Here is a 14150-nt window from a genome sequence, read left to right as displayed (position 1 = left end):
AACAGAAGAAAAAATTTTGGTCGTAAACTATGAGTTAATTCCGACCATTTGATGTAAAATAATGTGAGTCGTCGACACTAGAATCTAAAAGTAATGAAAAATTGACAGTAACATCCGTTAACTTTGGATGGAAAGTTAAGTTAAAAAATTAGTTTTTGTTATCGTTGGATGGAAAATTAAGTCAAAGTTAGTCAATGCTCCAAACTCAAAAAATTTCAAATTTGTGCTCCAAACTCATCACTTGGAACATTACTTTGCCCCTTTTGCAAAATATCCCTTAATTTTTTTTGCCCTTTAGTTTATGGTAAGTTTCTTTTTTAGTCCGCTTACTACTATAAATTTAAAAATTACTCTCTTTTCTTTAAACCATCAGTTAATTTTACATATTACTTTTTTTTTGCTTTCCTAATTACCTTCCCTCTTAAAATTGAAATTTAAGTGTGATTTCTCTCTTCTCCAACGTTTAAAATTTGGTTGTTGGCAGCAAGCCGGCCGGCCAACTGCTAACGACCTCCAAGAGAATTTCTTCCCTTTCTAACATCCATTTTTCTCTTTGTCTCTCTATTTTTAGCATATCTGGAAGAAGATCCCAGATCTGCAACAATAACAAATCGCTGATACTAATGAACGTTTAATAACAAAAATTTATTGTTGCTGCAGGTTTAAGAGATTTTCACGTAAGTCTGCAATATAAAGAGATAGAGTGAGAAGGAGATTAAAGCGCGCAGCAGTGTGGCTGAGAATTTTGGACCCCGTGCGAAAAAAAATTAGGCTCTTCTCAATGTGATAGATAAACTATGTTTACTTGTCCTAATAGAAAACAAATTCGAAATTATTTAAATCATAATTTGTTAAAATTTTGGATGATCAAACTGACCTTATTAACTATATATTTCGTTTACTTTTTTTTGTTCTTCCAAAATTCGAACCTTCCAATTGTTTATTATTTTTGAAGTCCAGATATAATATGCAACACAGTGTCTTAATGACTATATTTGTATCAAATGTATTGTTTTGATAAAACATCACCATATGAAAAAAATTACTTCAACTATTGAACAAGAAATATCTAGTTTGTTATATAATAGCAACATTTGAAATTATATAAAATACTTATTCTATGTCAGGCATTATAACTGCACGTTGAGACATTCAAACTCCACGGTTAACTACCCGGTTAGATATGCTTCACAAAATGATGTAGCGAACTTCTGAGATACTATGGATTTCTCTTTATGTACCCAAAAAGTTGTTCTTGCAGATAAATGTTCAATTATCAATTCCAACATTATTGAATAAAAATGCAAGCATGCATTTTCATTTAAAAAGGCTTACAAAAGAGAATATAGTTCGGTTGGTTTTCTTTTCACATCAGACCAATACATTTTACCTAATAATTCATTTTAAACTTAAAAAGTAATAAATGTTGTGAAAAATAAAAGAAGTAGGGAAGAAGAAAGATAATGGAAATATATTAACCAAGAGATTGTAGACAAGAAGAACTTGATTTGTATTCATATGTTTGTAGATGATTTCTCTACTTTGATATATTGGTATATTAGGTACATTGGTACACTTAGGTACATTAGTTTGGTACATCTTCTTCATTAGCAAGTAACCTCTTTATATAGACATTTAGCTAGATGAGTTACACATCCAATAGGCACACAATAATGGAGCTTGAATACAAAGTAATGGTGGAAAACCTATGGTGGTGGGAGTTACAATTGGTGGTGGTCATCCACCATAAATCTAATATTTATAACACTCCCCCTGGATGTCCACCACATCAGAAATTGTCTCATTAAAACCTTACTAGGAAAATCCAATGGGACAAAACCATAGTGAAGGAAAAAGAGTACAAATTCCTTGCTCATGTACATCTTTTATGTACACATAATCTGCCTCATTAAAACCTTGTTAAGAAAAACCCTGTGGGAAACAAAAATCTTAACGAAGGAAAAAGAGTACATCTTTTATGTACACATAATCTGCCTCATTAAAACCTTGTTAAGAAAAACCCCGTGGGAAAAAAAATCTTAACGAAGGAAAAAGAGTACATTGAGAAAATGTAGTATACAGTGTCTTCATAAACTTGCTTCCCCTCATGAAAGTTGAGGACATTGTTCAACCGTTATGGTCAGCTTCGTTTTTGTATATAAACACATAAATATAATAAGTAGCATTTGACATTTCAAGTTGCATTCATATAATGCTTTAAAATTTATGCATACTTTAGATTGAAACTTGTTAAATCCTTTTGGGATTTCAGTTGAACTCACTTTCTAGTGATTCATATTTGTCATATACATCGATAAGATAATTATAATATTTTGTGAAATCAATGTACTAATCACATTTCAATGTGCATTATAAATTTCATGCACAATCCACCTCACACACATAATAGGTGTTAAACTCGTCACTTGATGACTAGTTGTCTCGCCAAAACCTTGTCAGGAAAATCCAACGGGACACAACCTGAACGAAGGAAAAAAGACTACAACTTTTAAACAAATTATAAGATTTTCAATACGCATAGTTGCCTCGTTAAAACCTTGATAAGGAAAACCCAATGGGACAAAACCTTGACGAAGGAAAAAGAGTACAACGCAATTGACATTTTATATATGAATGATGGTTGTTTTCTAAAACCACATTACAACACACATAATGTATTGTTTGTACTATATTAGGTACTTCAGGACCTGAATTTCCATGACATATGAGAAGTTAAGACAATATGAGTTGCTTTGAAGCTTATAGCCTTTTAGTATTTCAAAATATGTTCATTTTCAAGATTTTCTTTACTCGAATAATCTTTTTCAATACTCTACTGTCAAATTTTGATAAACTCTTCAGGAGTCACAATAGGATTTATAAATACTTCATAATATAATTCGGAGATTTGTAATTCATATTGAAATTTTATAAGTGGAAGTCAAATCCTTTATAGACTAAAGGACATTTCTTACACATGTCTACTTTATTACCTTCGGGGTAATTCTTAATTGGTGCTTCGACTTCATGTCTGAAGAATTAATTATTTTGTAAGAAAATCCACAAGTAATGAAGTATCTCGTCAAAAGTTGATCAATATTACTTAGAGTAATTCCGGATCAATATGCTCACAGTAGCTACTATATTCAGAAATATATTGTCTGAAATGATTTATTTGATTTTTCAAATTTTCAAACCAAAATAGTAGAATGATCTCATATATGTGTCTAAGTAAAAGATTGATATCTTTCTAGACATATCCTTATCTGAAGATTTTATTAGGAATATGATTCACATTTGCTTATAATTTTATAGCCTCTTCAGGAGGATTCTTTAATAAAATTATTTCTCCACTATCTAGGAGTATATGCTACTTTGATTAGCTCTGATCATTTTTCATGATCTTTTTTTTCTTATATGAGCATATTACGCTTTGAAAACTATTAATATTTTGCATATAGCAAATTCTCTATATTTTGATTTCAAGTGAGAAAAGCTGATCATTTTCAAGTGTTTTATGACATTAAGAGTCATTGTCTCTTTTCAGACATATCTTCTTCAGGGGATTTTATTTAGGAACATAAACCATATTTGTTAATCATTTGATAGTCTCTTCAGGAGAATTTCTATATAAAATTGTTCCTTTAGCGGCCAGTAGTATATGTCACTTTGATCAACCATGGTCATTTTCCTTGACCTTTATCCATATATGAGCAGATTACGCTCCGGAAAATATCAATATCTCGAGGTAGAAAATTTTCCCTATATTAATTTCAAATGAGAGAAACTTGATACTTTTCACGTAATTTACGACATTGATTATACGACTTCCTCCCCCTAATGTCGATAGATTTTCGTCTTATTTGGACGCACATACTTCAAGGATGTGACAAGAACGGAAGAAAAATCAATTGCTTTAGGCAAATTTGATTTTTTTTTTCATATCATATTTTTCCTTGGACAAAAGTTTCTATCTGATCACAGCTTCAGGTGTGAGCAATTTGTTATAATATCACAACTTCAGGTCTGATTAATTACATGTGAGATATATCATCTTCATGTGATTTTATTTTATTTATTAAATCCATCATCACTTTCTTTTAGGGTATACAACTTCAGGTGTAATTTGAAAGCGGATATCATCACCGTCCAAAGATGCGAAAAATATCATCACCACTTGCAATGCAAGTGCAATCAAAACTTTGATATCACATTCTCTTTAAAACAATTTCGTAAAATTTGGTTGTCTTCCACCATGAAGAACTTTGTCAAATTTAATGAAACTATATGTTCGTATAGTAAAATGAGATTTTCAATTTTGTCACTCTATTTTCAATATGAAATCGGTGTAAGATTTTCTTATCACCGTTTAATTATAATCCTTTAATAACCAACGGAAAATAATTTCAGTACTGAAAAATTAGCATTTGTCATTCTTCAGGAATGCGCAAATAAATTTCTTTTCCCAAGGGTTTACCCTTTTGGGTGACAATTTACCAACTCATAAGGGATATATGTTTTCATCCTTTGAGATTTTTTTACTCTAGTAATTAGTTTAGAGTTTTCTAGATTTGAAGAAGTATATACGCCAAACAGAAGTATATACGCCAAACAGGTTTGACAATCTCATATACAAATAGACGTTCCAATTTATCTTAACCGAAATTTAATGGTTAAATTTCTTCTTTGAAAAAATCTTCATTCACAAATCAAAATATACTCTTATGATACATTCATACAAAATGAAACATTAGCTATGAGAGTAATACCAATTTATTTTGGATGCTAATTTACCTTGACCTTACCATTGAATAAATTGCATTGATATTCATATTAGTTTGCAATACCAACATTTTCACCATTATCATCTACTTAATTCTAATATTCTTTTGATATGATTCACTATGCCTCAACAATCACAAAATCAATGGTTAGAGATAAGTAACAATAATAAGTTTGAAACTTTAACAAAGAGAACCCACATACCTTTTAACTTACCAATTACAATTGACCAAACTTACCCATATTTTATTTGTTTGTACCTTGATCAAGGAGTTGATAATTTCTTCTTCCCTTTGGCATAGAGCAAATCGTGCTGATAACGTGTTGTGAAAAATAAAAGAAGTAGGGAAGAAGAAAGATAATGGAAATATATTAACCAAGAGATTGTAGACAAGAAGAACTTGATTTGTAATCATATGTTTGTAGATGATTTCTCTACTTTGATATATTGGTATATTAGGTACATTGGTACACTTAGGTACATTAGTTTGGTACATCTTCTTCATTAGCAAGTAACCTCTTTATATAGGCATTTAGCTAGATGAGTTACACATCCAATAGGCACACAATAATGAAGCTTGAATACAAAGTAATGGTGGAAAACCTATGGTGGTGGGAGTTACAATTGGTGGTGGTCATCCACCATAAATCTAATATTTATAACAATAAATAAATACTAGAACAAATTAACTCACCATATCTTTTTTTATAAAGGAGAAATGAATTCTGATCTACCCACTCATTTGATACTACTCCTAAGAAAATATAGAAAAAAAGGGAGAATGAAACATGATTGACTTACCCTAAAGAGTAAATGTGTTATAGTTTGTTTCTTTCATAAAGAATGAATGACAACTGGGACGGAACCAGGACTAAAGATGAAGGGAGGCCAATGTAAATACGAACTCAGTTGTTTTATTTTGACAATTTATTTAAATTTTACAATTATACTAAAGGACAGTGTTTATATATATATATATATATATATTTTGAAATAAGAGTAGTAACATCGGTTAAAATTTTGGTTTTATTTAACTTCATTTTACTTTCATCACTCAAGAACGTCTTCTAAATAAAAAGTTTTTGAGACTAAACTTTTGTTAAATGAGTCACGATTTGTTTTTATTGTCCAACAGATGTGAATTGTTGATCTATTTCTCAAATTCAAAAAGAAAATTAAAATTTTCGATAATAAATACGAAAAGTTTCATATTACCAATGTATAACATTTCTAAGCACTCGTAGTGAAGTCTTAAAAAACTAATAGTATAATTTAACATTATGCCATCTCCAGGGGATTGAACCCGGGTCATTCCGGTCGTAACTACTCATTACAACCAAAGTGCCTACTAAAGCTTAATGGTATTACTTCCTTATTCTATACCTAATACTGATCCTAGTAAACTAGGAATATAATGCAACCTACTATGGCTAGGCCGGGGGGCCATGGCCCCCTCGGGGCTAGCTGTAGTTCCGCCCCTGACAACTGCTCTTAATGAGTGTTTTAAATTGGAAAAAATAAGGTGAAAATGGTTGTACTTCTTCCACTCAGTATATTTGATCCTCGTCTCTCTCCTTTTTAGAATTTTTAGAGAGGTAGTGAAAATGAGAGATAAAGAAAGTTAGAGAGAAAAATACTTAATAGAAAGAGATATAAAAAAAGTTCTAGAGATAAATAGTTAAGATAAAGAAATAAAGAAAGTTACAGAGAGAAAAAGTTAAAAGGGTGTGATTGTTTTCTTACCAAGATCTCTTTGTTTTGCGTGCGTCATTTTATTTCATCTTCTTTGTTGTTTACCCTTTTATTACTTTTTAGCTAATAACTTATAGTTAAAAGGGGGCAAATTGGGTAAAGGGGTCTAGTACGTGGACACTGGTCTGACCATTTTACCCACACCCCTGAAAGTTAGAAAGGATTTAGAGAGAAGATGAAGAAACAAAAAAGAATCACTGTGGTGGAAGGAAGTCATTTTTTAATTTATAAAAATTAGAGGACTACAGAGAAAGTTGCTCATAAACTTGGGAGCCGAGGAGCCAAAAAGGAATAAACCCTTTTATCATATTAAAATTTAAACTTCCACTTAGTATTTACCTTTTATGTTCCCTGGGATTGATTGTCATTTCGTAGTTAACAATACTAGTTGACTCCTTTTCTCTCCCTTCGTAAAGTCTCTAGCATTAAACATCCTGTAAGATCATAAATAAGATGTATATACACGTTTTTGTTGTTGTGAAAACAAGAGAGAGCAAGAGAAAAGCAATAAAAAATATAAACCAAGATATAAATGACAGGATGAACAAAATTTTATTCTAACTAGGTTTCTGTCGCGTCCGTAGCCGTAACACTCTCAAATTCTTCCTACAAATTAAAAACTTCCATAATTTTAAAGAAGATAGAATTGCAGAGAATAGAGAGAGAAATCTATTATACAAAACAGATCCTTGTGACTAGGACAACTTGTGACTAGGACAAAATGAATGCTCCTAGAGGATGAGTTGGATGATGACTTGGACAACCACATACATCGTTCTCTTTTAATCTGGACCGTTCAAACTAATGTCACGTATAAGGGACCATTGATCCTAACCCTTGGATCATACTTGACTCATTGAAATGGCTGCATTAAACCCTTGCTGTTACAATCTCTTCGTCTTTTCTTCCTTCTTTACCTTAACTCCATCTAACTGATTTCTCACCTCTTTCATCTTCTCCCCAAAAAATTCTCCAAACACTTATCCATTGCTTCCTCGCCAAGTCTTCACTCATTTATTTTCATCGGAAAATTAGAGTACACGGTGTGAATTTCTTCCAATTGGTGAAGCACTGGACCATCTGGAATCAGTGGAAACGTCAATCTCTTCGGTAATCCTTTTTTTCTTCTCCAGACCAAACTAAAATTTCCATTTATAATCGATCAAAATCTTTCAAGATCAGTAAAACATCAGTTGTTATGTACTTCTTCTCTTGCTTCGCTTGGTTCAATACTGTTGGTTGGTATGTTTGTAACTTTTATTTGCATTCTTCATTTAGTTTGCTTGCTCCTTAATTCTTGAATTTTATTTTTTCTAATGAATATCAAATGATACTAAGAAATTTTCTTCAGTAAAATTCTGTCAAGATTTGGCTTTTCCACTGCATTTTAAATTGCTTTTCTGCTAAAATTAGGGTTTTTTTCCTTCTGAAAATTTCCTAATTAATCTCTTTTAGCCACCAAAAGGGCTTATAAGTAGATAAGTTGATGATGCAAGTAAGTTTATTTTGAATAGTTATAGACTATATTGTTTTCCAATCTTGTTAATTTGACATTTTACCTTTATTTGCTCTATTGTTAGACCGATTTTGTTTTTCAGCGATCTCTGAATTCAAGTAAATATGCATCAAGTAAAAATCATCTTCTTGTTGTTATTGGATCTTATAATGCTTTTCGGACGCAATACTAATCTGGCTTTACTCTTTAGCTCAGAATCCGGGTTTTTCAGTTTTACACTTACACATTTGTTGTTAAATGGGTCTATTGAAAGAAACTTAATGGGACATCTTGTTCACGCTATACTAAGTTACAATACTAATCTGGCTTTGCCAGAAGATATGTGTGGTGACCAGGCTATTGTGCCTAACTTCAGGTTTCATTCATCTAGATTTTATAAGCTTTTTTTTTTTCAATATTCAATGATTTTTTGCATTTATGTTTGTTTGATATAGATTGTAAAATTTATATTAGTAAAGATGAACTTAAATTAGTTTTCTCGTGTCTTGTAGGTGATATAGTACGGAAAGTTGAAAAGAAATGAGTGGTCATACGTTTTGTAGTTTGCCGGATGTTATTTCTGATCGATTCTTCAGACTATGCTCCCTTATGCTTTGTTAAATTCATACATTTAAATTACTTTCAAATGCACAAAGGTAAGTAAGCTAAACTTGTTTGTAACTTATTTGAATCATGTCCTGCTAATCGAGGAGATAGGCTTGGTTGTGACATCGATGACGAAAATCACATTATGAAGGGCATCTTGAGTCTTGTGAGTTAATTGACTTCAGTTCGTTATTTAGATGATCTTCTCCCGTTAGAATTAATTATATTAGTCATCAACACATACTACTGATCCGTTATTGTAATGTTGTTTGATTTGTTTTCATCATGGTATCATTCGTTATTTCAATATCCTATCAATGTTGAAATATACAAAGAAAAGTTGGATAAAATTATATTTATATGAATGGTTGTGTTTGAGGTTTGTGGAAGATATACATATCTGATAGATGACTATATGCATTACATTACAATTTACATGTAAATTGAGTTCGAGGAAATACTAAATGTTTTATCTATGGCTAAATTACTAATCGAATGTCAATCTCTTTGGTAATCCCATTTTTTTCTTGATGATCAAACTGGATAGTTTCACTTAAAATGACAAGGATCATTGAAAATGGTGTTGCATACGAAATTGGTGTGATTTTTGCCTTCTAACATTTTGGAAGGTAAGTTGTTATTAAGTAATTTTCACGAATACTTCATTTTTGTAGCTTATGATATGAAAATTCACTTTTTTCTTTTTCTGATTTAACATATTAATTCAACATGTGTAGAAGAATATAAATATGAGTTTTGGTAGAATTTTTGTGTCTCTCACATGGTTTTTTTCCAGTTTGGGCTTTTTTTTTTGGATTTATGGTTATCTTGTTTCAGTTCCCTTCATTTTGTTTTTGGTTGTTGGCGTAGTTATGTATAGGTTTTATACTTCTGTGTTATGGTCGGATAGAACGAATTTCGATGAGATCTTTGCTGGGATGGAAGAGACGACATCACTGACATTACTAAGGAACTACGCTATGGTTACGAGATACTACTTTACTACTGACAATTACAAGAAGCCATGTTGGGTCATATGATGGACAGTGTAAAAATTTGACATTTGCCTTGCTTTTGGTATTAATCCATGTGCAGATTTATCATGGTCGACTCTTGGAGCATTGATGTGCTTTGGACTGAATTAAACAGCGGGTGAGTTTCACTGTTCATTGGTTATCATTTTTTTTCCCCAACATTACATTTGTTCACGATCTTTTCAATATGCAAATCTACATCATCTCGAGCCATTATGTTATTGAATTAAGGCCCCTGACACTTAATTGATACATATTATGGAAAACCTTGACTACGAGTGGGTGAACTTACCATCCAGAATGAGGAGGCATTTACTTATTTATAACCGCGCATTCAGGGTATGTGTCTTCAGTGTAACTATGTGAATCTAAAAACTTACTTATTGTGTCCGGTAATAAGAAAAAGCATACGAGACGATCCGTTCCCACTCCATCACACCTGTCCGTCACTATAGAAGTATGCGAAAGGTCAATTGTCATTTCAGAAGTATGTTGATTCAATTCCAGTTGAGCTATTTACATTCCCGCATCCCACAAGACAATTGGTATGATGTTTTAAATGAATCAATTAGTCATTGTTTAATGTGTTTTTGGTTTTTGTGTAATTGAAATGGCTTATAGTCTATTTAGGTGTATTCATGTTGTTCACGGTCAAGAGATTGCAAATGGACATGCAAATCAGGCATGTCTCGTCTTGACTTGCTGGATGTTATATGCCAACATATTGAAAAAAAAAATCATGCTAGATCTATTCGAGCAATGCTTTGAGAAGCCTGTCAAACAACAATGAGGAGGAAGAGGAATCAAATGCACGGTTTCAAGATGAGATAGGCAAATCCACTTCGTCTGAAGTTAATATTTTATGTTTTCGGATCTCATTTGATTCAACCATTCCTCATTTTTGTTGTATTCTTAGTGAGGATTTTCATGAAATTTGCAGGTAGTTTCAGGGGACCAGGAAAAAAACCATGATAATAAGAAGGATTAGAATCAGAACACGAACTGAAAGGTCCCTTCATTGTTAGTTTCTTTAATTTTGATTTGTGGGTACTCTCTGCTTGGTCAGTTCATTTTTGATGATTAAGTAATTTTTTATTCTATTGGGTTAAGTTGAGTATATATTCTTGTGTAGGAAGCTAATGCGAGTGAGAAGAGACACACTGAGGATTGGCAGGCCGCTCCTGTTCAACAGGTTCATCTCTAATCCTCAATATTCAGAAATTTTTAAGTTTCTTATTTGTTATTTATATTGTCCTTTCAAAAGGTTTATCGCTACTTCTCAGTATTCAAAAATTTTAAATTTCTTATTTGTTATTTATGTTGTCCTTTTCTGCTCAAATGATAATTTTGCTTATAGATTGCCCTTGATATGTATTCAACTCTTGTTCACATTATCGTTGGATAGTTATTTAAGCAATTACTTTACAATAAATTGACAAACACTTATGGGGGAATCAATAATTTCAATCATTGGAAAATGGTGAGATAGTAGAATCCATCTACAAAAAATAATGTGGAGATTACTGGCTTCATTTTCAACACTTTGAAAAACACAAGAACTTCTTTCTTACTAAATATATTCACATTAGTCCATTTAAAGCCACATAGTCATGATCAATTCATTTTAGATCTCTTTGATCAAGTTAAATGAGGCTTTAGCATAAGGGATTGATGGTTACATCTTCACTTGATCTTTATGTCATGACACAATATGGCGCAATGTTTTTTATTTTTTTTTGTTAAAAGATGACGCAATGGTTTGATTTGTTGATTTCAAAACTATCCTTTATTTGTAATGTAGTAATTTCTAATAAACTAGAATCCATGTTTTATTATTCAGTCAAATTTTCAACGAGTAATGTATGCTCTAATTTTTTGAAACAGGAATGCTGATTCTACTGGAAGTTAGTTTTAATAACTTTTTTAGTTTACTTGTTTCTTAGTATTTAATAAAGAATTTTAAGTTATTTCTTTATTTTCCATTTGTATAGGAAGAGGAAGTGAGAAACAACGACAGTGGGGAAATTGTTGGTAGAAAAACTCAGGTGAACTACAATCCTATTGTGGGGCATGCAGAAGTCACACCAGAAGAGTATCACGAGGAAGCTCCTTTTATAGAGGATATCAATATAACAACGATCAAATTTCTTCACAAGTTGCTGACATCCACAAGAATTGTATCGCATAATTGTGAAGATTTTGAAGGAATATGGACATAATGGAGAAGATTTTAGGCGAATGTTCAGGATGCCTTCTTCTAAAAGTTATTTTCTTTCCTCATTAAAGGGTATTTTCGTATGGATTTCTTGAAATTCTTCTGCAAGTGAAAATTATTTCCTGAATTTACACAAATATTATGCGAGTAATATCTTAAATTGGTTTCATTTATGATTTTCGCATATCTAATTGGTGGTCAACATAATGTTTTGTTTTTATTTAAGTTATTACTTGGTTCAATAATTTTTAATTAAATTATTTAAAAAAATTAGATTTACTTTGTATGTTAACTTCTTCGTGCTACGTAAAGGGCATTTCCCCGCCCGTAGGGCGGGGATTATGCCTAGTATAATATACAGAGAGAAAAATAATCCTATGGATATTGTAACTTATTTAGTGGAAAGATTCCAAACAGACTAATTTAGTGGGGCGGTAGTTATTTTAGGGATATCCTAACTGTATTTAATTTTTTTTAACTAATGACACTATTACCCTTCCCTTTTGAATTTATTTACATAAAGAGGGATTGATACTAGCGGTCGGATGTGATCTCTATCAAGCTCCCAACAAAAATGGTATCCAAAATAATAAACTGACCTGTTTTTATATATCAGATTTTTGTAGATGCTTTCTCTAATTTGGTATATGGCGTTCATTAGCTGGAAACATGTTTTAGTAGGTTTTTTTGAGGAGTTACATATCTAATTGATATACACAATTAATAGTGCTTGAATATATAGTAATGATGTGGTGGTCATCCACCATAAATCAAATATTTACAATACTCTCCTTGGATGTCCACCAAATCAAAAATTGTCTCATTAAAACTTTACCAAGAAAACCTAATGGAACAAAATCATAGTGAAGGGAAAAGAGTACACATTCTGTATTTTTGTAAATCTTGGAAGGAACATATAATCTGCCTCAAGAAAACCGTGTTAAGAGAAACCCTGTAGAAAAAAAATCTTAACGAAGAAAAAATAGTACAATATGTGAATGCAGTATTTAGTGTCTTCATAAACTTGTTCCCCTTCATGTAAGTTCAGTGTATTATTAAATTTTTCGTCGACATTTATTGTTGGTACATATACACAAAAATATTACAGTGATATTCGGCATTTCAAGTTGCATTAATATAAGGTCGCGACTTTGGGGAATAAAGAAAATTCTCCGGGTAATAAAGACTTTTCTTAAAACTAGTCAAATAAGATTGACTTTTTATGTTTCTTTTTATTGCTAAGGGGCTTCTAATTTTAGAAGATGCAATAAAAAAGGCTCCTCCATCTCATCACCTCTCTCTGCCACTTCATCTTCTCGACACCTCATCATCTTCTTCGGCGAAAGTCGCCGGCCGACGACCTTCAAACATAAAAGAAAATAAAAAATTTCTCTCTCCTCTCTCTCTCTAAATTTTTTTTTCTTACCTCTCTCTCTCTAGAACAGATCTAGAGAGAGAGAGAGGTCTGTTCGTGATGGAACACGAATCACTGTAATAACGAAGACAGAAAATATGTGACTGCATAAACTGAACACCTTTTTCTTATCACAAATATCCAACACCTTGTATTAGTGTCAGATACCAATACCCTTATTGATGTTCGTGTTACATAGCTTTTACCTATACAGTAAGAAAATGATGAGGAATGAAAGTCCCATTTCACACTTGGTTTTTGAACTTGCCTCTAATGATACAGTGGTCTATTGAATTGGATGAGAAAGCCCGGTTATTAATTAGTTAACAGTAACACTCAATACTCATTTTGTTTGTTTTATTGGCAGATATGGAATCATGATTTCTTCTGGGAATCCATGAAACCAGGTGGAGGTGGAAAACCATCTGGAGAACTTTAAGAACCAGAATCTCCTCCACACAATTTGGGTCTGGATGGGCTTGGCTTGCCTGTAAGTGATTAAGCCGTTATTAGTTCACAGCTTTACTCAAGAACAACAACAATGGAAATGATCTTATTCGTTCTTTCTTCCATTATCTCCAGATAAAGCAAACAAACTTGAAGTGAGCAATGCTGTGTTCCATCACGAACAAACCTCTCTCTCTAGAACAGTTCTAGAGAGAGAGGTAAGAAAAAAAAATTAGAGAGAGAGAGAGGAGAGAGAAAATAATTTTTTTTTTTTATGTTTGAAGGTCGCCGGCCGGAAAATTGGCCGGCCGAAGACTTTCGCCGGAGAAGATGATGAGGTGTCGAGAAGATGAAGTGGCATAGAGAACAGATGAGATGGAGGAGAACTTTCAAACAAATGTATT

General features: G+C 32.1%; 1 long non-coding RNA gene across 1 annotated transcript; it reads left to right on the top strand.

The window, feature by feature from the left end:
- Positions 1–10802: 10802 nt before the first annotated feature.
- Positions 10803–12056, top strand: LOC147556443 (uncharacterized). The gene is made up of 2 exons (XR_015235075.1): positions 10803–10862; positions 11662–12056. It is a non-coding gene; the product is annotated as an uncharacterized LOC147556443 (long non-coding RNA).
- The last annotated feature ends 2094 nt before the right edge of the window (positions 12057–14150 follow it).

The sequence above is a fragment of the Eschscholzia californica genome, unplaced genomic scaffold (genome assembly GCF_041429995.1).
Source record: "Eschscholzia californica isolate CP2 unplaced genomic scaffold, dmEscCali1.0.p SCAF_2, whole genome shotgun sequence".
NCBI lineage: Eukaryota > Viridiplantae > Streptophyta > Magnoliopsida > Ranunculales > Papaveraceae > Eschscholzia > Eschscholzia californica.
Note: the sequence above shows the minus strand (reverse complement) of the source record. Positions and strands in the feature narration are given on the sequence as shown.